Source organism: Sus scrofa, chromosome 13 (assembly GCF_054392235.1).
Source record: "Sus scrofa isolate SSC_HxYL_T2T_F1_AM1 chromosome 13, Sscrofa_HxYL_maternal_Yorkshire_Landrace_v2.0, whole genome shotgun sequence".
In the NCBI taxonomy this organism is placed as follows: domain Eukaryota; kingdom Metazoa; phylum Chordata; class Mammalia; order Artiodactyla; family Suidae; genus Sus; species Sus scrofa.
This window is the reverse complement of record NC_139395.1, coordinates 158,355,897-158,378,154: the sequence shown is the minus strand read 5'-3', so window position 1 is coordinate 158,378,154 and position 22,258 is coordinate 158,355,897. Positions and strand designations below refer to the sequence as shown.

Genomic DNA, 22,258 nt, shown 5'->3' with positions numbered 1-22,258 from the left:
ATGAAGAACTTGGTAATCCAGTAGCCTGCAGAGGACCAGGTGATCCTGGGGTTCTCCCAGCTGGGCTTCATTGGTAAAGTGTTCAAGTGGTTGGACCTGAGCCTAAATATGGAGTTCATCCTCATGCCTATCAGGACAAGCCCATCGACTGGCTCCTGGACCATTCTATAGGTGGAGTTCTGCAACCCGAGAAAGACGCGAAGTACTGGGACCCGCAGAAGACCAACCTGAGGATCCATTTCAAACCATGCCTCTTCCAGGACATGCTAGCAGGCTGGCAGACAATATCCAGACACTGAAGGATAAAGGCTCTGGGAAGCAGGTGAAGTAAAAAAAGAAAGAGGTGCTAAGGAGCCTGGAAACCAACTAGCACTTGCCTCTGAAGAAGGCCCACCTGTGGGAGGATTCTTCTGGGCTTTCTTGCACGCTGCGGGAAGTTGCGTCTTAAGCGGTTCTTCTTACACAGGCGGAGCTTGGAGCCCTTGGAGGACTAGCCCTTTCTCGCGTCGCGGGTGAGGGGGTGTGGGTTGGGCTTCCTTTTTCTAACCCCAGTCAGTCAGGGAGGCGCTGCATAAGGGCGGCTTAGCCACCCTCTAGTACCTCCGGAGCCCTGAGGGCACCCCCTGGTTGGCCCCTCGTGGAAGCACAGTTCCTCTCCAGCCAGACACTTTGTCCTTGTGGGTCATTCTGATCCAAATCATCCACAGAGGACCACTAAGCCAGGGGCTTCTGAGGATGCACTTCGCTGCCATGGCGCCCGGAGACCTGGGATATCATGGCTGCTGCTGCCTCAAGAACCAGGTGGATGGCCCCAGCAGAGGGTTCCTGCTTGGCACCCCACTTGGCAGCCTGGGGTTCCTGCTAGCCCCAAGGCCCAGAAGCTGGTGCCAGCTGGCGGGGCGGGGCGCAGGCGGCCCCCACGTGGTGCCACGCCCACTGCGCAGCCCGGAAGCAGAACCTTTCACACCCGCCCCAAACCCCCGGCAGCTCAGAAGAGCTTTTTTCGCGGGCGCATGTGGTCTCTGTCTCTTCTAAAGCTGGCGTGCACATCGATAGAGCGTTATGTGCTGTGGTTTTGATTCCTGGATACAGTTCATTTTTTCACGTAAGTCCACGGTATACTTAAGAGTGTGACGTGTAATAAGGAGTTAATGAAGAAAAAAACATTTTTACAGTGGTAAAACAGTGTGGAAGTTTTCTCTAGGGTCTAAGACTTGCTGAAGTTCGTGTCTCTGCGTCCCAGGATGATATATTTCTAGGTCAGTGGGACGAAAGGCGTGATTTAAATCAGAGGCCAGGAGTTCCCATCGGGGCTCAGCAGAAACACATTTGACTAGAATCCATGAGCACGCAGGTTTGATCCCTGGCCTCACTCAGTGGGTTAAGGATTGCCCTGAGCTATAGCGTAGGTCGCAGACACGGCTGTGGTGTAGGCTACAGCTCAGATTCGACCTCTAGCCTGGGAACCTCCATATGCTGCAGGTGCGGCCCTGAAAAGACAAAGATAAATGAATAAATAAAAATAAAATAAGAAGTCACATTTTGCTAAATCTGAGGGTTTTTTTCGCAATTGTTATCTTGACTTTTTTCTTGATTTCCCTCTTTATGCCTGGTAATTTTTCAAATCATTTTAAGAAGATAAAGAAACAGAAGGTTGAATGTTGTTTTTAAAAAAGCTCATAGGTGGAGAAGCTATGCTTGTGTTAATAAAGTGTTTGAATTGTTTCTTAAATTACATTTGCCATATTACACTGGCTCAAATGACATAGGTAATTGTAGATTATGGTATTTTAGAGTCAAAGTTCATTTTTAGTCTCAGTTTCTTTTTATTTATTTATTTATTTTTTTGTCTTTTTGCTATTTCTTGGGCCGCTCCCGCGGCATATGGAGGTTCCCAGGCTAGGGGTCGAATCGGAGCTGTAGCCACAGACCTACGCCAGAGCCACAGCAACGCAGGATCCGAGCCGCGTCTGCAACCTACACCACAGCTCACGGCAACGCCGGATGGTTAACCCACTAAGCAAGGGCAGGGACCGAACCCGCAACCTCATGGTTCCTAGTCGGATTCGTTAACCACTGCGCCACGACGGGAACTCCTCTTTTTATTTTTTTATTGAAGTATAGTTGACTCACAATATTGTGTTAGTTTCAAGTGTAAAGCATACCGATGAGTATTTTGCAGATTATATTAGATTTAGATCATTACAAGATATTGTAATACTGATATCCTGTTTTCATTTTCTTTTGGGAATATACCCAGAAATGGAATTGCTAAACTGTATGGTAGACCTGTTTTAAATTGTTTGAGGAACCCTCATATTGTTTTCTGTAGTGGTTGGACCAATTTATATTCCTACAACAATGTATTAGAGTTCCCTTTTAATCACATCCTCGCCTGCACCTGTCGTCTCTTGTTTTCTTAATGATGGTCATTCTAACAGGTGTGAAGTGATAGCTCATTGTGGTTTTGACTTGCATTTCTTGATGATTGGTGATGTCGAACATTTTTTTTTCATATTGTCTATAGGACATTTTTATAAAGTTCTTGGAGAAATGTCTGTTTATTTCTTCCCATTTTTTAACGAGGTTGGCTCTGTTGTTATTGAAATGACTGAGTTCTTTATATATTTTGCATATTCACCCCTTTTTTGATACATGGTTTGCAAAAATGTCTTCTCTGTATGTTGTTTTCATTGTTACTTTAGCTTAACAGAAGCTTTTGAGTTTGATACATTCCATTTATTTATTTTTCTTTGTGCTTTTGGCATCATGCCTAAAAACAATGGCCAAGACCAATATTGATAAGCTTCTCTTTGTTTTCTCTTGGTGTTTTATTATATCAGATCTTTTATTTAAGTCTTTGATCTATTTTTTAAAATTGAAGTATTGTTGATTTACAGTGTCATGTTAGTTTGAGGTGATATAGCAACAGTGATTCAGTTACATATTTGTATTTGTATTCTTTTTCAGATTCTTTTCCCTCGTAGATTATTACAAAATATTGAGTATAGTTCTCTGAGCTATCCAGTAAGTCCTTGTAGGTTATATGTTTTATATATAGTAATGCGTAAATGTTAATCCCATACTCTAATTTATCTCCCCCCTTCCCACTTGGTAACTGTAAGTTTATTTTCTATGTCTATGGGTCTATTTCTGTTTTATAAATAAGTTCATTTGTATCTTTTTTTCAGATTTCATATGTAAGTGATATAGTATTTGTCTTTTCTGGCTTACTTCACTTACTCTGATAATTCCTAGGTCCATCCGTATTGCTACAAATGGCATTTTGTTAATTTCTTATGGCTAGGTAATACTCCATTCTTTATATTCATGACATTTTTATCCATTCCTATGTCAGTAGACATTTAGGTTGTTTCCATAACTTGGCTATTGTAAATAGTGCTTCAGTGAACACTAGGGTGCATGTGTCTCTTTGATCCAGTTTAAGGAAACTTTTGTAAGTGGTGTGAAATAAGGGTCCTAGAATCACTGTTCTGCATTGTTCCAGTTTTCCCAGCACCACTTATTGAAGAGACTATTGTTTCCCCATTTATGTTCTGACTCCCTGTTCCAGGGTTTAATTTTGAATTATGTATTCTGTTCCATTGGTCAGTGTGTCTACTTTTGTGTCAGAACTATACTATTTTTATTATTATGGCTTCGTAATATAGTTTGAAATCTAGAAGCATGATACTTCTGGCTTTGCTTTTTTTTTTTTTTTCTTTCAGGATTGCTTTGGCTGCTTGATGTCTTTTGTGGTTCCAACCAAATTTTAAGATTGATTTCTGTAAAAAATGCCTTCATTGTTTTGATGGAAATTGCACTGAATCAGTAGATGGCTTTAGGAAATGTAATTTTAACAATATTAATTCTTCGAATGTGGGAACACAGATACCTTTCCATTTGTTTGGGTCTTTTATTTCTTTCAGCAAAGTTCTATATTTTTCATTGTACAGACTTTTCACATCACTGGTGAAATTTATTCTTCATATTTTATTGTTTTGCAATGTGAACATGATGGTTTTATTTATTTATTTGTCTTTTTGCCTTATCTAGGGCTGCTCCTGCTGCACATGGAGATTCCCAGGCTAGGGGTCTAATAGGAGCTATAGCTATCAGCCTATGCCAGAGCCTCATGGGATCCGAGCCTCGTCTGCCACCTACACCGCAGCTCATGGCAATGCCAGATCCTTAACCCACTGAGCGAGGCCAGGTATTGAACCCACAACTTCATGGTTCATACTCGGATTCGTTGACCACTGTGCCACGACAGGAACTCCAGTTTTCTTTATTTCTTTTTTGAGAGTTTCATCACTAGTATAAAGGAATGCAACTGATTTTGTTATGTTAATTTTGTATTCTGCCACTTAATTGATTTTGTCAATTAATCCCATCAGGGTTTTGACAGACTCTTTGGCATTTTAGTTTTTTGTCTTACCTAATTGCTATAGCCTGGACTATTAAGGACTGTACTGAAAGGAGTGGTGAAAGTGGGCATCTATGCTTTGTTCTTGATCTAAGGAAACCCATTTTCTATTTCTCTCCTTTTGAGTATAATGTTAGTTGTGTGCTTATTTTATATGGTCTTTATTTTGTTCAGGTATGTTTTTTCTATAACCAGTCTGTTAAGAGTTTTTATTGCAAAAGAATGTGATATTTTTCCAAACGCTTTTCAAAACCTATTGAGATGATTATGTAATTTTTACTTTTCATTTTTTTTAATGTAATGTATTTCATTTATTCAGTTGCATATATTGAGCCACCTTTGTATCCCAGGGAAAATACCCATTTGGTCATGATTTTTTTTTTATTGTGTTCTTGAATTTGGTTTCCCAATATTTTGTTGAGAACTTATATGATGTTTGTTGATAAACTTATGTTCATCAGAAATATTAGTTTATAGTTTTCTTGTGGTATCTTGTATCAAACTAATGCTGGCCTTATAAAATGAGTGTGAAAGTATTCTTGGCTTCTCAATATTTTGTAAAAGTTTGAGGAGGATGGGTGTTAATTCTTGTTTAAATGTTTGGTATAATTCTCAAGCTATTTGGTTATGGAGTTTTCTTTGTTAAAGAAGTCTTTCAATTACTGATTCAATCTATTTACAGATTATTGGTCTTCAGATTTTCTAGACCTTCTGATTGTCCTTCTGATTGTTTAAGTGTCTTACTAGGTTTTGCACTTAAGAAATGTAATATTAATTTCTTCTAAGTTATATAATTTGTGGACATGTAATTATGTATAATACTCTCTTATGAGTCTGTGTATTCATAGTAGCAGTTTTAACATCTTCACTGTCATTTCTGATTTGATGGGGTTTTTTTTTTTGCTTAATTTAGCTAAAGATTTGTCAATTTTGTTTAACTTTTTTTTTAAATCTTAGTTTTGTTGATTCTGTTGTTTTTCTAGTCTCCATTTCACATGTTTCCGTTCTGGTCCTTATTGTTTCCTACTTTCTGCTAACTTTTGGCTTAATTCGTTCTTTTTGTAGGATCTTGAGGTATAAAGTTAGATTATTCATTTGAGATCTTTCTAATTTCTTAATATAGCAGACTTTACTGCTATAAACTTTCCTCCCAGAACTACTTTTGTGTAGTCTCACATATTTAATAGGTTGCATTTTTATTTGTTTCTTTATAAGTTATTTCCCTTTTGATTTCTTCTTTGACCTTACAGTTGTTTAGAAGTGTGTTTAGTTTTTACATATTTGTAAATCTTCTCAGTTTCTTCCTCTTGTTTATTTCAAATTTCATACCATTGTGGTACGAGAAGAAAGTTGGCATGATTTCAGTATTCTAAAATTTATTGAGATTTGGTTGATCATATGATCTATCCTGGATTATGAACCACGTGCAGTTGAGAACACATATTCTGCTACTGTTGGATGAAATGTTCTGTATATGTCTGTTAAGTTTATTCTAAAATATGGTTCAGCTCCAGTGTTGGTGGACTTTTCTGTCTGGATTATATACTTAAGTATCCTAAAGTTACTGTGCTGTCTATCCCTTAATATCTGTTGTTAATAGCTTATTTCAGAGCTTAGGTATTGGGAACATACATACTTATGATTGCTGTATCTTCTTGATATTCTGACGCCTTTATCATTATACAATGACTATCCTTATTTCTTGTTACCCTTTTTTGGCCTGAAATCTATTTTATCTGATAAAATGTGGCTATGCCTCCCTTATTTTCACTTCTATTTACTTGGAATATCATTTTCCATCCTTTCACTTTGAGTCTACGTGTGTCTTTTGAGCTGAAATTAGCCTTCTTTAGCCACAGTGTTGGATCTTGTTTTTTCATGCATTCAGTCACTTTATGCCTTTTTTTTTTTGGTTGCACACACAACATGCAGAAGTTCTTGGGCCAGGGATCGAACCCACACCACAGCAGTTACCAATTTCCAGCAGTGACAACACTGAATCCTTAACCCATGGAGCCACCAGGGAACTCCACACTGTGCATTTTGAAGAGTGAGTTCAATTCATTTATGTTTAAGATGATTATTGATAGGTAAGAATTACTACTGCCATTTTATCTTTTCTCTTCTGGTTATTTTGTCTCTCCATCTTATCTTTGCCTTCTGTATCTGTCTACCTTAAATTTGGTGATTTTCTCATCTCCCCATTTTTGTTTCATGACTTTGCTCTAGATTTTTAACTTATGGTTACCGTAAGGTTTACATAAAATATTTTATGAATAAAATAGTCCTCTTTCTGCTGATAGCAATTTTTCTTTATTTGCCTATAACTGTTTTATCTCTTTATTTTTGCATATATTTTATTATAACATAGTTGTTTTACGACATTGTATTAGTTTCAGGTAAATAGCATAGTGACTCATTTTTTGGGCAGATTATATACCATTATAGGTTATTACATGATATTAGGTATAATTCCCTGTGCTACATGGTAAATTCGTGATGATTATGTATTATATTTATAGTGGTTTGTATCTGTTGATTTCATCCTCCTCATTTGTCACTCCTACTTGCCCCCTTATTCTCCTTTGGCAACCATAAATTTGTCTTCTATGTCTATGCTTATGTTTCAGTTTTGTGTATAGACTCATTTTTTTAGACTTCAAATACAAAGCATATCATATAATTTTTGTCTTTCTCTTTATGACATATCACTTAACATAATAGTCCCTAAGTCCATTCAACTTGCTCCAAATGACAATATTTTATTTTCTATGGCTAAATAATATTCCTGTGTGTGTGTGAGTGTGTGTCGTGTGTGTATATGAATGCGTATCACATCTTCTTAATCTACTCATGTGTTTGGGACACTTGAATAGCTTAGATGTCTTGGTTGTTTAAAAATAGTGCTACAGTGGACATTGAAGAAGCATGTATATTTTCAAGTTAGTTTTTTAATTTTCCAGATACATACTTAGGAGTGGAATTGCTGGATTCTATGGTAGCTCTTTTTAGTTTTTTAAGGAACTTTCATACCGTTTTCCATACTGGCTGCACCACTTTACATTTCCACCAGCAGCATACAAGGAATCCCTCTACTCCATGTCCTCGCCAACATTTGTTATTTGTAAACTATTTGATGATAGCCATTCTTACAGGTGTGAGATGATACCTTATTGTGATTTTGATTTCATTTCTCTAATAATTAGCAGCATTGAGTATCTTTTCATGTGCCTGTTAGCCATCTGTATGTCTTCTTAGAAGAATGTCTATTCAAGTCTTTTGCCCATTTTTTTCTTTGGATTTTTGGTTTTTTGATATTGAGTTATATGAACTGTTTGCATATTTTGAATATTAACCCTATGTCAGTTGTATCTTTACAAATATTTACTCCCATTCCTTGTTTACTCCCTTCATTTCATTTTGTTGATGGTTTCTATTGCTTAACAAAAGCCTTTTAAAAGGTGAGGTTTATTTATTTTTGATTGTATATCTTTTGCTTTGGAAGGCTGATCCAAGAAAATATTACTGTGATTTATGTTTAAAACTATTTGACCTATGCTCTCTTCTAGGATTTTTATGGTGTCATGTCTTATATTTAGGTCATTAAACCATGTATATGCTATGTGGCACTGTTTTATTTTCATTGATTTGCATTAGTTTTCCCACTTTTTGAAGAGATTTATGTTTTCTCCACTGTATATTGTTGCCTTTTTTGGTCAAAGATTGACCATAGATTCGTGGGTTTATTTCTGGGCTCTTTAATTCTATTACATTGATCAGTGTGTCTCTCTGCGCCAATACCATGCTGTTTGGACTACTGTAGCTTTGTAGTATATCATGACATCTGGAAGAGCTATACTTTCAGTTTTGTTCTTTTCCCTCAGCATTACTTGGCAATTTTTAGTCTTTTGTGGGTTAACATAAATTTTAGGATCATTTGTTATAGTACTGTGAAAAATGTCTTGGGTATTTTATTAGGGATTTCATTAAATCATAGATTGATTTGGGTAGTATGGCCATTTTACTCAGATTGATTTTTCCAATCGAAGAACACAGGATATATTTCTATATCTTTGAATCATCTTCAGTTTCCTTTATTGCTGTTTTTTAGTACTCAGAGTAAAGGTCTTTCATCTCTTTGGTTAAGTTTATTCCTAGTTATTTTTTTGATGTGATCATAAGCAGGAGTTTTTTAAACTTTCTTTTTCTGATATTTCATCATTAACGTAAAGAGCCACAACAAATTTCTGTATATTAACTTTGTATCCTGTTACTTTGCTGAATTTGTTTATTAGCTCAATTAGTTTTTGTTTAGGGATTTTAGGGTACTCTATATAGAGTATCATATAATCACCAAAGAGTGACAGTTTTACCTCTTCCCTTCTAATTCGGATAGTCTTTATTTCTTGTCTGATGACTATGGTTAGGGCTTCCAATACTATGTTAAATAGAGACAATGAGAGTGGGCATCCTTATCTTGTTTTTGTATTTATCAGGAAGGGTTTCAGCTTTTCACCATTAAGTGTTATAATATTATGTTGGCCTTTATTATATTGAGGTATGTTTCCTCTACACCTACTTTGATGAGAATTTTTTCTCATGAATGAATGTTGAATTTCGTCAAATTTTTTTATGCATCTGTATAAACACGTGGATTTTTCTTTCTTTTTGATAATGTAGCATATTACAGTAACTCATTTGTAAATGTTGAACCATCCTGATAACCCTGGAATGAATCCAATTTGATCATAGTTTATGACATGTTTATGTATAGTTGGATTCTGTCTGCCAGTATCCTGTTGGGGTTTTTTTACATCTATATTCATCAAAGATATTGGCTTGTCATTTTCTTTTTTGTAGTATATTTGTCTGGTTTTTATATTAGGATGATGGTATTCCACTCTCTTTAGTCTGTGGAATAGTTTTAAAAGGATAGGCATCAATTCTTTATATGTTTGGTAGAATTTCCCAGGGAAGTAGTCCTGTACTAGACTTTTGTTTGCAGGGTTTTATTTTTTTAATTACAGATTATGTCTCCTTTCTTCTAATTGGTTTGTTCAAATTATTTTTTACTTCTTGATTCAGTCATGGCAGGCTGTAAGTTTCCAGAAATTTGTCCGTTTATCATAGGTTGTCCAAACTGTTGGCAGGTAACTGTTCATTTTACTCTATTGTGATTTTTCTTTCTCTGTTGCATCAGGTATTATTTCTCCTCTTTCACTTCTTATTTTATTTGGGTGCTCTCTTTTCCTTATGGTGGGCTTGGCTGAAGATTTGTCTATTTTGTATATCTTTTTTAAAAAACAGCTCCTGATTTCATTGATCTTTTCTATTTTTTGATCTCTATTTATTTCCTCTCCTTATTTCCTTTTTCCTACCTACTTTGGGCTTTGCTTTTCCTCTTTATCTTATTCTTTATTTATTTTTTATTTTTTTATGTTTTTAAATTGTTATTTCCCCAATACATTTTTTTCTACTATACATCATGTTGACCCAGTTACACATACATGTACACATTCTATTTTCTCACATAATCATGTTCCATCATAAGTGACTAGACATATTTCCCAGTGCTACACAGCAGGATCTCATGGCTAATCCATTCCGAAGACAATAGTTGGCATCTATTAACCCCAAGCTCCCAATCCACCCCACTTCCTCCCCCTCCCCCTTGTCAACCACAAGTCTATTCTACAAATCCATGAGTTTCTTTACTATGGAAAGGTTCATTTGTGCCATATATTAGATTCCCAACATAAGTGCTAGCATATGGTATTTGTCTTTCTCCTTCTGACTTACTTCATTCAGTATGAGAGTCTAGTTCCATCCATGTTGCTGCAAATGGCATCATGTCGTTCTTTTTTTTTTTTTTTTTTTTTTTTTTTGTCTTTTTTTGCTATTTCTTTGGGCCGCTCCGGCGGCATATGGAGGTTCCCAGGCTAGGGGTCGAATCGGAACTGTAGCCACTGGCCTACGCCAGAGCCACAGCAACGCGGGATCCGAGCCGCGTCTGCAACCTACACCACAGCTCACGGCAACGCCGGATCGTTAACCCACTGAGCAAGGGCAGGGACCGAACCCGCAACCTCATGGTTCCTAGTCGGATTCGTTAACCACTGCACCACGACGGGAACTCCATGTCGTTCTTTTTTATGGCTGAGTAGTATTCCATTGTGTATATATACCACATCTTTCTAACCCAATCGTCTGTCGATGGACATTTGGGTTTTTTCCATGTCTTGGCTATTGTGAATAGTGCTGCAATGAACATGTGGGTGCATGCGTCTTTTTTTAAGGAAACTTTTGTCCCATCAAGAGTGGGATTGCTGGGTCATATGGTAGTTCTATGTACAGATTTCTAAGGTATCTCCATACTGATCTTCATAGTGGTTGTACCAGCTTACATATCCAGCCACAGTGCAGGAGGGTTCCCTTTTCTCCACACCCGCTCCAGTGCTTGTTATTTGGGGACTTCTTAATGATGGCCATTCCTACTGGTGTGAGGTGGTATCTTGTGGTAGTTTTGATTTGCATTTCTCTAATAATATGGGATTTTGTGCATTTTTTAATGTGCTTGTTGGCCATCTGTACATCTTCCTTGGAAAAATATCTGTTTGGGTTTTTTGCCCATTTTTCAATTGGGTTGTTGGCTTTTTTGCTGTTGAGTTGTATAAGTTGCTCATATATTCTAGAGATTAAGCCCTTGTCAGTTGCATCATTTGAAACTATTTTCTCCCATTCTGTAAGTTGTCTTTTTGTTTTCTTTTTGGTTTCCTTTGCTGTGCAGAAGCTTTTCAGTTTGATTAGGTCCCACTGGTTTATTTTTGCTCTTACTTCTGTTGCTTTGTGAAGCTGACCTGAGAAAATATTCATAGGGTTGATGTCAGAAAATGTTTTGCCTATGTTTTCTTCTAGGAGTTTGATGGTGTCTTGTCTTATATTTAAGTCTTTCAGCCATTTTGAGTTTATTTTTGTGTATGGTGTGAGGGTGTGTTCTAGTTTCATTGATTTGCTTGCAGCTGTCCAGGTTTCCCAGCAATACTTACTGAAAAGACTGTATTTTCCCCCATTTTATGTTGTTGCCTCCTTTGTCAAAGATTAATTGACCATAGGTGTCTGGGTTTATTTCTGGGTTCTCTATTCTGTTCCATTGGTCTGTCTGTTTTGATACCAGTACCACACTGTTTTGATGACTGTGGCTTTGTAGTATTTCTTGAAGTCTGGGAGAGTTATGCCTCCTGCTTGGTTTTTGTTTCTCAGGATTGCTTTGGCGATTCTGGGTCTTTTGTTGTTCCATATAAATTTTTGGATTGTTTGTTCTTGTTCTGTGAAAAATGTGACGGGTAATTTGATAGGGATTGCATTGAATCTGTAGATTGCTTTGGGTAGTATAGCCATTTTTACAATATTAATTTTTCCCACCCAGGAGTATGGAATATCTTTCCATTTCTTTGCATCTTCTTTAATTTCCTTGATTAATGTTTTATAGTTCTCGGCATATAGGTCCTTTACCTCCTTGGTCAGGTGTATTCCGAGGTATTTGATTTTTTGAGGTGCAATTTTAAAAGGTATTATATTTTTGTATTCCTTTTCTAATATTTCATTGCTGGTATACAGAAATGTGACTGAGTTCTAAATGTTAATCTTATATTCTGCTACTTTGCTGAATTTGTTGATCGGTTCAAGTACTTTTTGGGTTGAGTCCTTAGGGTTTTCTATATATAGTATCATGTCATCTGTATACAGTGACAGTTTTACCTCTTCTCTTCCTATTTGGATGCCTTTTATTTATTTTGTTTGTCTGATTGCTGTGGCTAGGACTTCCAGTACTATGTTGAATAACAGTGGTGAGAGTGGGCATCCTTGTCTTGTTTCAGATTTTAGTGGGAAGGCATTTAGCTTTACTCCACTGAATATTATATTTGCTGTGGGTTTGTCATAAATGGCTTTGATTATGTTCCCTCTATACCCACTTTGCTAAGAGTTTCGATCATGCTTGGATGTTGGAATTTGTGAAATGCTTTCTCTGCGTCTATTGAGATGATCATGTGGTTTTTTACTTTTCTTTTGTTAATGTGGTGTATGGTGTATGTTGAACCATCCTTGTGCACCTGGGATGAATCTCTCCTGGTCATGATGTATCTGTGTCTTATTCTTTAGGTGGCAGTAGTATTTAAAGTGAAATAGTACTTAAATATGTTACTCATTTGAGATTTTTCTTATTTCCTGAAGGTGTGTATGGCCATAAACATCTCTCTCAGAACTATTTTTGCTGCATCACATAGAATTTTGTAAAGTTGTATTTTCATTTCCATTTATCTCAAGGTATTTACAGATTTTCTCTTTTATTTCTTGCTGACCTGTTTTTTTAAATACAGTGTTGTTTAGTGTGTGCATGTTTGTTGTCTTCCCATTTTTCTTTCTGTGGCTGATTTATTTTTAAATACTATTGTCAGAAAAGATAATTGAAATTTCTATTCTCAAAGTTGTTGAGGCTTGTTTTATGACCTAGTTTTTGTTCTGTCCTGGAGAATGTTCCATGCACACTCGGAAAGAATGTGTATTCTGCTTTTTTTGGATGTAGTATCCTGTAGATGTCAATTAAGCCCAACTGGTCTTTTGTGTCATATAAGACCTCTGTTGCCCTTAATAATTTTTTTCTGTGTGGATGATCTGTACATTAATGTCAGCAGTGTTAAGGTCTCCTACTATTATTGCATTACTGTCAGTTTCTCTTTATGTCTCTTAGTATTTGCTTTATGTATTTAGGGGCTCTTATATATGCTTTATATATGTATTTGGTGTGTATATGTTAATTAATGCAACAAAGTCTTCTTGTATTGATCCCTTTATCATTTTATGTCTGCCTTTCATGTAGCTTTTAAAGTCTAATTTGTCTTACGTGAGAATTGCTATGCTTGCTTTTTTATCCTTTCTATTTGCATAATATATTTTCATTCCCTTTACTTTCAGTCTGTCTTTTGCTCTGAAGTAAGTTTCTTACAAGCACAGTGTTGAAGGGTGTTGTTTTTTCTTAATCCAAGAAACTACCCTGTTTCTTATGGTCAAAACATTTAGTCCATTGACATTCAAAGTAATTATTAAGAGTTATGTATTTATTTCCATTTTATTCCTTGTTTTCCATTTTTTCTTACAGTTCTTTTTTTGTTCACATCTTCTTTTTGTCTTTCCTGTTATAATTGGATTATTTTCTTTTGTAGTCTGCTTGAGTTCCTTTCTTTTTGTTTTTTTTGCATCTATTGTAGGTTTTTGATTTATGGCTATCATAGGTTCATGTATGTTAACCCATAATTATATCTAATTGGTTTAAATTGGTAATTGATTAAGTTCAAACACAAAGATCTACATCTTTTACTCCTATCCTCAGCATTTTGTGTTTTGGATAACCTATTTTACATCTTCATGCTTATCTTTTTACTGTTTGTTGTAGTTACAGGCACTTCTGCATTTTTTTGTGTGGGTTTTTAATCTATGGACTGGATTACTTAAGTGATCTTCAATTGTTACTTTATATTTGCCTTTCTATTGTGATTTTCCCTTTCCTATAGATTTTGTTTTCTTTTTTTTCCATTTAGAGAAGGCCCTTCAACATTTCTTTTAGAGTAGGTGTATTATTGCTGAATTAATTTAGTTTTTGGTTGTTCGAGAAATTTTTTTCTCTCTCCTTTTCTTCATGAAGCTCTTGCTGAGTGTGGTATCTTAGGTTGCAGGGGTTTTTTTCCCTTTCATGAATTTGAGTATATGATTCCACTTCCTCTGGCCAGCAGCATTTCTGCAGAGAAATAAGCTGACAGCCTCATGGGAGCTCCTGTGCACATAACTTTTCTCTTGCTGATTTAAAATCTTCTTTATCTTTCATTGTTGCCTCTTTTATTGTGACATGTCTTGGTGTGGATCTGTTTGGGTGCATCTTATTTAAGTCTTCTGTGCTTCCAGTACCTGAATGTCCGTTTCTTTCTTGAGGTCTGGAAATATTTCAGCTATAATTTCTTCAAATGTATTTTCAATCTTCTTCTCTCTCTCTTCTCCTTCTAGAACCCCTACTATATGTAAGTTAGCCCATTTTGTTATCGCATAGATCGTGCATGCTGATTTCTTTTTTTAAAAATTGTCTTTCTGTCTGCTGTTCTGATTGAGTGATTTGCATTATTTTATATTCCAGATCACTCATTTGTTCTTCAGTGTTACATAATCTGCTATTCATTGCTTCTAAGTTGATTTTTATCTCAACAGTTGAATTATCTACTTTTGTTTTGGTTATCTTTATAGTTTTACATTTATATTGATACTTTTTCTTAATTTGGTATTTCTAGTAATACCTTTTTTGAATTAATTACCTGGTAGACTGTCTCTGTCTTTCTTTCATTTTTTTTTTAGGGGTTTTCTTTTGCTTTTGTAATGAAGAGTTGTTCCTCTACTTTTTTTTTTTTTTTTTTAGGGCTCCATATGGAGCATATGGAAGCTCCCAGGCTAGGGGTTGAATTGGATCTGTAGCTGTTGGCCTGTGCCACAGCCATAGCAATGCGCAACCCAAATGCATCTGTGACCTATACCACAGCTCAGCAGTGCTGGATCCTTAACCCACTGAGCAAGGCCAGGGATCGAACCCATGTCCTCATGGATACTAGTTAGGTTCATTACTGCTGAGCCACAGCAGGAACTCCCCCTCTACGTTTTCATTTTACTTAACTTTTCTGTCTCTCTGAATTTATGATAAAAAGTTATCATTTGTGGTCTTTAAGGGGTGATTTTATATAGCAGCATCCATGAAGTGCCCAGTATATTTGGTGCAAGGGTTGGTTTTGATGTGGATGCCAACCATATCCTTCCTCAGGATATGCCTGGCTGTTATTACTAGGGGATGTGGTTGGTGCAGGATCTAAAACCTGCACAGGATATGTGGCATAACTTCCTCTTTGTTCTGTGTTTGTAGCCACCCTATGAGGTGTAGGGTCTGCTACATAGTTGCTAGAATGAAAGTCTTGAAGGTTGGGCTCAAGCTGGCTCTGTTTACTTTAGTGTGTGTTTTTCTTTCTCTCCACAATGAGGCTGTTGCTCTAAAGGAAGTGCTGAAATACATGGTGGTCATGCACTTAAAAAGGTCCAATGCACACCTGTGCAGGTGTCCTTGGTTCTGCTCAGAAGAAGCCCAAGGTGACTTCCCTTTTTCTATTGGGATTATCCGAGATCAGGGCTGTGGTGTTGAGTGGGTGGCGTTAGATTGTTCATTTGTTTGGGGGCTGGGGTGTTATTATGGACTGTAGTAATTGAAGCAGCTTTTCTGCTGTCAGAGGTCTGGTCTGTTGCTGGAGTGCTGTATAGCTAGCAGGAGCACTGTCTGCCACTGCCCCATACCCCAGGCCCTAGGCTGTTTGTGTGTAACTAGATGAGTCATTCCCCAGGACCTTGTTTGCTCAAGCTGTGGTGTGGAATGAGTAGGGTTGGAGTATTTGCTCAATTTGAATTTGAGAGACCAGTGAGGGGGCAGCCACCAGCAAAGAATTCTCTCCACCCTATTTGTTGGCAGAGAAGCACCACACACACTCTTTGCATGTAGAATAGTTTTCTCTAGCCCTTGTCTTTGTCTCAGTGATTCTTTCAGAAACAAAAGATGCTTGTCTTCTTAACATAGGACCCCAGGACTGAGATGCCTGGACTGTGTTTAGACCCATTTGCTCCCCAGGACAGGAATCTTACATGTGGTTCTTTTCTTCATTTGAGATTCCTCCCAGGGGCAGTGGTCCTGTCCATGTGCTTCATTTTTTCTGTCTTATATGGTTGTATAGAAATCTTTTTTGCACCTTTGGTTGTATAGGCATTCTTTTTGCCAGTTTCAAGTTAGTTTTTTGTGAGAATTTTTCACATATGGATGTATTTTTGATATATTTGTGTTGGTGAGGTGAGCTCTACATCCTCCTATTTTGCCATCTTGATCCAACCACCCCCTTGCCCAGTGTCAGCTCTGCCCAGTGTTAGCTATATGATTCTGAGCAAGTCCTGGCCTCTTTCTAGTCAGAAAGTTGTGCATGTGTGTTTGTATGTCTTTCTCCAAAAGATGGGAGAAACGGTTGGGAAAAATAAGAAAACTTTTAATTGGTGCATTCAGCCAAGCAGTTCAGCAACAGAACATTAATTTTTATTTTAATAATGTGATTTTAATTGAATACTTCGCTATTGCTGCACTAAATTGGGTCTGTTATTTAAAATTACATTAAGAAATATCATCCCCTTTCTACAACTAATGCCACCCACTCTCCCAAATAACATGTTACCCATTTGGGAACAGGCAGAATTAAAATTACTATACCTTGAGAGATTCTTCAGCAAAACAAGGTAAGTATCAATATACTAGAAAGTTATTGTTTTACAGTAAACAAAAATACAATTGAAATATAAGCTTTTTTTAATACACTGTGGCAGTGATCTCTCACTGACCACTGAATTCTATTATATTTTCTTCTCCAGTAATAGTATTGTAACTAGGAACCTCCCCTTGTAGCTAGGTGTATCTGTATGACTATTTCTTGCCAATAGATATGAGAAAATGTTATGTGGGTCACTCTCAGACCAAAGCTATTAGAAAATGTGGTGTGTCTCTTCTGTGATTGCTTTTTTTTTTATTTTTCTGGCTGGATATTTATTATGACATGGCTCTATGGGATGGTGAAAAGACAAGGTAGAAGGACCCTGGTCCCTTGATGAATACTTGGAGTAGAATTTTTCTCCTCACCTGAATACTTATCCAGGCATGTCTATTGTATTACTATTGAAATTTAGGCATCTGCTATTACAGTCTAACATGCCCTACATATTACACATCCCTCTCTAGTTGGGTGATGTTTCTTAATAAATGTAAAAAGCAGGAAATAGCCATTGGTGGGGTGTCTGTTTCTTCTGACATTTTCAGGAAGGGCGAGCTTTGTATAGGGAGCAGTAGCAGGTATTATCAGCTTAAAATTGTTAGTCATTGAAAGTCCAAGATTTTGAAGGTTATAATCTTTACATGCTCATAACCACTTTTTGGAAATAGTATTTTGACACCCCCCCCAAGAAAAATGTAACACAGGTTTGTAAACAGCAAAATTAATCCAAATATAAATGAGTAGAATGGATAGATGGATAGATATATAAAAAGAGAGAAGTCCAGGATGTAGATGAGGATACAAGAGGACCAGGTCTTTTCTCAACTTAGAATTATAAATGATGGCCATAATGGTGCATCTCCCCATGGGGGTAGCAAGAACAATATGGAATTTAAAATCAGATAGATGGAAAATGGTATTTGTTGAACAATCACAATATGTCATGCACTGCATTTTATATTTTCATGGACAGTTTGTGTTTCATATGCATGGTTTCATAAAAACCCTGCAAGGAAAAAACTATGCTATTCACTTTTTATGGTGAGAGATGACTGAAGCTCAGTTTCACCATCCCTAAATTAGGTATGTGACTGAGCCAAAATTAGGTATTTTTATTTTTTTTTCTAACCATATTATTCAAATTTTATTCTTTATGGGGACTTGGTGGATAATTAACTTTAACATAATGATATATACATATTTATTTATATTGTTAAGATTTAAAGTGATTATTGTCATCAGTATACCAAATTTTACTGTAACCTAGAAATATCAGGTCTCCTGTGTTTCATTAGAGAGTATTTTGGATTAGGCAATACTATTTCGATTTTAAGAGAGGTAGAGGGAGTAGAAAACACTAAGGGAAATAAGTCTGCACTCCAGACATCCTGGTCTTGCTGATTTTCCAGAATTCAGTTGCCACATTGCCTCCAAGTCTTATTCTCTTCCATCTTCAATCTCTGTTCTTGACTTTCTATAGCCTTCACCCTCATCTTTGTATCCAAATATTTCTCTATTTTTGTTATTCCTTTGTGGCCATGTTCAAAAGTGAAGTAAAATCAGCTGTTCTAACAAGTTAAACTGCACACAGTATTATTATTCAGTGATTTTTTTTTTTAGAAGCTATGTCTTAAACCTAAGAGCTATTATAAAGAAGATATTTTAGGTACTAATGAGGGCTTTGAGGAACATGTTTTTAAACTCCTATGTTAGCTATAACTGATAATAAGTGCAGTTATTATGTATTGGGCACCTAACATGCATGTGCCAGGCCCTATACCATTTTATAAGCATTATCTCATTTAATGTAAATGAGGTGAAGTGAAGGAACTGGAGAGGTCAAGTAGCTTGCACAAGGTCACATATTTTGTGAGAGCAGTGCTGAATTTTCAGTCCAGTCTGTCTGTCTTCTAAAACTGAGCTCTAAACCACAAGGGTTTGTTATATATTTTGTGCATAAACTAAGAGTTATTTTCTAGGAGGTGGGATTAAAAATGGCCTTTCAAATACTTTAGGCATAGAGAAACATTATTTGGAGTGGGAAAGGGAGTGGGGGACTTGGCTACAAAATCTTAAATCCAGCAAATAAATCCTAAATAGCAATAAAATGTTGATGCTTAAGTATCTGAACACGAAGAACTTCTGTGAAGTTAAGTAAAATGTCCAAAGGGACAGCAATAAAGAAATGAATTGATTTGTTAATTCAAGCTGTATCAAGTCTTCAAGATGTAGGTGCCAAAATGTAGGGACAATACTGTGTTCTGAAGGAATGCCACCTTGTGGTTACTTATAATTCAATGTAAAGAGAAACACTGCCTCTGCTTTCAAAAGGAACAAAGATGCCCGCTGGAGTTGGGATGCCCAGATCAAAGAACTGTACTTATTAAAGCATCTACATGTGCAGAGTATTTGCAGCAGGGAATTCATGTGTCAATTTTTGGAAGTAAAACCAAACCAAAAACCCTGTACATTTTTTTAAATTGAAGAATGGTTAGTGTACAATACTATGTTTCAGGTGTACAGCAAAATGATTCTCAATTTTTATAGATAATACTCCATTTAAAGTTATTATAAAATAGTGGATATATTCTGTGCTATATAATATGTCCTTATAGCTTATTTATTTTATACATAGTAGTTTGTACCTAACTCTATATTTTTTTGCCTTGGGAGACAGATGCAAAAAAAAAAATACATTGCTACAATTTATGTCAAAGAGTGTTTTGCCTGTATTTTCATCTAGGAGTTCTGTGGTTTCTGGTCTAACACCTAGAAGTCTTTAAGCCATTTTGAGTTTACTTTTGTGTTGGTTATTAGAGAATGTACTAGTGTCTTTTACATGTAGCTAGTAGCTGCCCAGTTTTCCAAGCATCACTTAAGAGAAGACTGTCTCTTCTCCACTGTATATTCTTGCCTCCTTTGCCGTAGATTAATTGAACATAAGGGCATATGTTTATTTCTAGGCCCTCTGTTCTGTTCCATGGATCTACTTGTCTGTTTATATGCCAGTACTACATTGTTTTGATAAGTATAACTTTGCAGTATAGTCTGAAATCAGCATGATTCTTCAGCTCTGTTCTTTCTCAAGATTGTGTTGACTATTCAGGATCTTTTGTGTTTACATAAAATTTTTTAAAGTATTTGTTCTAGTTCTATGAAAAATGCCCATAGCATTTTGATTGGGATTGCATTGAAACTGTAGATGGTCTTGGATAGTGTGGTTATTTCAATAATATTAATGCTTCTAATCCATGAACACAGCTTATCTTTCCACCTATTTGTGTTGTTTTAAACTTCTTTCACTATTGTTTTATAGTTTTCCTATTATAGGTCTTTTACCTTGCTAGGTAGGTTTATTCTTAGGTATTTGAATCTTTTTGATATAATTGTAAATGGGATTGTTTCCAAAATTTTTCATTCTGATAGAAATGCAACAGATTTCTGTACACTGATTTTTATATCCTGCAGCTTTACCAAATTCATTAATGAGCTCCAGCTGTCTTTTGGTGTCACCTTTAGGATTTTATGGTATCATGTCATTTGCAAACAGTGACAGTTTTACTTATTCATTTCCAATTTGGATGCCTTCTATTTCTTTCTCTTGTCTAATTACTGTGACTAGGATTTCCAAAAATATGTTGAATAAAAGCGGTGAGTAGGCATCCTTGTTTTGTTCCCAATCAGAGAGGAAATGCTTTCAGCTTTTCACTGTACAGTGTAATGGTAGCTGTAGGTTTGTCATATATAGCATTTATTATGTTGAAGCATGTTCCCTCTGTACCCACTTTCTGAAGAATTTTTATCATAAATGGATGTTGAATTTCATCAAAATCTTTTTCTTTGTCTATTGAGATGATCATATGACTTTTGTTCTTCAGTTTGCTAATGTAGTGTATCATGAGGATAAATTTGCAGATACTGAAAAATCCTTGCATTCCTGGGATAAATCCCACTTGATCATAGTGTGTGATTCTTTTGATGTAGTGTTGGGTTTGTTTTGCTAATACTTTATCAAGAATTTTTGCATCTATGTTTATCAGTGATACTGGCCTGTATTTTTCTTGTGACATCCTTTTCTGATTTTGATATCAGGCTGATGCTGGTCTTGCGGCTTGAGTTTGGAAGCACTCGTTCCTCTTTAACTTTTTTGGAATAGTTTGAGAAAAATAAATTAACTCTATTAATGTTTGGTAGAATTTATGTGTGATGCTAAAACCATATTCTCCTGCACTTTTGTTTGTTGGGAGTTTTAAAATCACTTATTTTAAGTACTGGTGATTTGTCTCTTCATATTTTCTTTTTCTTCCTTGTTCAGTCTTGGGAGGTTATTCCTTTCTAACTATTTGTCCATTTCTTGTAGGATGTCCATTTTATTTTTAAAATTTTTTTATTTTTTGTCTTTTTGCCTTTTCTAGGGCCACTCCCACAGCATATGGAAGTTCCCAGGCTAGGGGTCTAATTGGAGCCAGAGCAATGCGGGATCCAAGGCATGTCTACAACCTACACTACAGCTCACGGCAACGCCAGATCCTTAACCCACTGAGCAAGGCCAGGGATCGAACCAGCAACCTCATGGTTCCTAGTCAGATTCATTAACCCGTGAGCCACGATGGGAAATTCAGGGTGTCTATTTTATTGGTGTGTAGTCAGAATTTTCTTTCATGAGCCTTTGTATTTCTGTAGCATTGGTTGTAATTTCTCCTTTTTCATTTATGATTTTATTGATTTGGGCCCTCTCCCTTTTTATATTCCATCTATTTGGCTAAAAGCTTATCAGTTTTGTTGATCGTTTCAAATAACTAGCTATTCATTTTATTATTTTTTATCTTCCCTATTATTTATTTCTGTTCTGATCTTTATGATTTCTTTTCTTCTACTGACTTTAGGTTTTGTTTGTTCCTCTATTGCTAGTTGCTGTACATGTAAAGTTAGGTTGTTTCTTTGAGTTTTTCTTTTCTTTTTAAATGCCCACACCTGGGCATATGGATGTTCCCAGGCTAGGGATTGAATCAGAGTTGCAGCTGGAGCTTACACCACAGCCACAGCAATGCCAGATCAGAGCTGCATCCATGACCTATGCCACAACTTGTGGCAATGCCCATCCTTAACCCACTGAGCGAGGCCAGGGATCAAGTCTACATCCTCAGGGACACTATGTTGGGTTCTTAACCTGCTGAGCCACAATGGGACCTCCTTTTCTTGTTTCTTGAAGTAAGCTTATACCTCTATTTCCCTTTTAAAATGACTTTTGCTGCATCCCATCAATTTTGGATCATCATGTGTCAATTTTCATTTGTCTTTAGGTATTTTTCGTTTCTTTTCTTTCCTTTATTTTTTTTTTTTTAAGGGCCGCACCTATGGCATATGGAAGTTCCCAGGCTAGGGGTCAAATTGGCGCTACAGCTGCCAGCCTGTGCCACAACCATAGCAACACTGGATTCAAGCCACA

At 36.4% G+C, this 22,258-nt stretch overlaps 1 long non-coding RNA gene across 1 annotated transcript in view; it reads left to right on the top strand.

Annotated features, from left to right (window-relative positions):
• Positions 1-684: 684 nt before the first annotated feature.
• The window catches only part of LOC146397726 (uncharacterized), a 159,436-nt gene continuing 137,862 nt past the window's right edge, over positions 685-22,258 (top strand). Inside the window, exon 1 of the long non-coding RNA XR_014824803.1 lies at positions 685-1,105. This is a non-coding gene — a long non-coding RNA (uncharacterized LOC146397726). The remainder of the gene's footprint in view (positions 1,106-22,258) is intronic.